We start from the raw sequence: 643 nt of genomic DNA, 5'->3' as shown, positions 1-643 counted from the left end.
TGGCTTCATTGGCTGGATGATCAGAACTCAACTAGAGGAAGAAAGAAAAGGAAAAAAAGAGTAATCTGATACAATTTGATGAACTTGATCTACACCTATGGATGCAGTAGCTCAAAAGAGGGAACAAATTTTTATAGTGAGGATCATTCCCACCCCCTCAATACACAGGGTAGACAGGGATGGGCAACTTGGACATTGGCTACAAAATGGGGGGCTACAAAGGCAAGAAGTGACTGTCTTAAAAGTTTTCAAGAGGGAGCCTAGATCCAGAGGGCACAGAGGAAGGTAGAATCTCTACTGAGTAGTATCCAATCTCTCTGGGAGGGGTTGATGAAAGGAGATGTGGATAGGTCTCTTGTGGCACAATAGTGAATACTTGCTGTCAGGACTGATTGTGAGGGTTGGAAATGTAAAGGTAGACATTTTGTAGCAAAACGAGGGGAGTGATTGACTTTCTAGTCAGGATCAGAGGTTCCTGAGACAATCAAAGAAGAAGAGCAGAATGAGGGACTTTACCCAGAGAAGCAGTGATGCCAGAGATGGAGGCAGAGATGATATGGAGAGATGTAACAGCTGGGGACTCTACACCCAGAGAGGGAGAGAGGCTGTGTGCTGACAACCAGGGGGAAGCTAGCAGAGTATA

The sequence above is a fragment of the Chrysochloris asiatica genome, unplaced genomic scaffold (assembly GCF_000296735.1).
Source record: "Chrysochloris asiatica unplaced genomic scaffold, ChrAsi1.0 scaffold00279, whole genome shotgun sequence".
Classification (NCBI taxonomy): Eukaryota; Metazoa; Chordata; class Mammalia; order Afrosoricida; family Chrysochloridae; genus Chrysochloris; species Chrysochloris asiatica.
Note: the sequence above shows the minus strand (reverse complement) of the source record.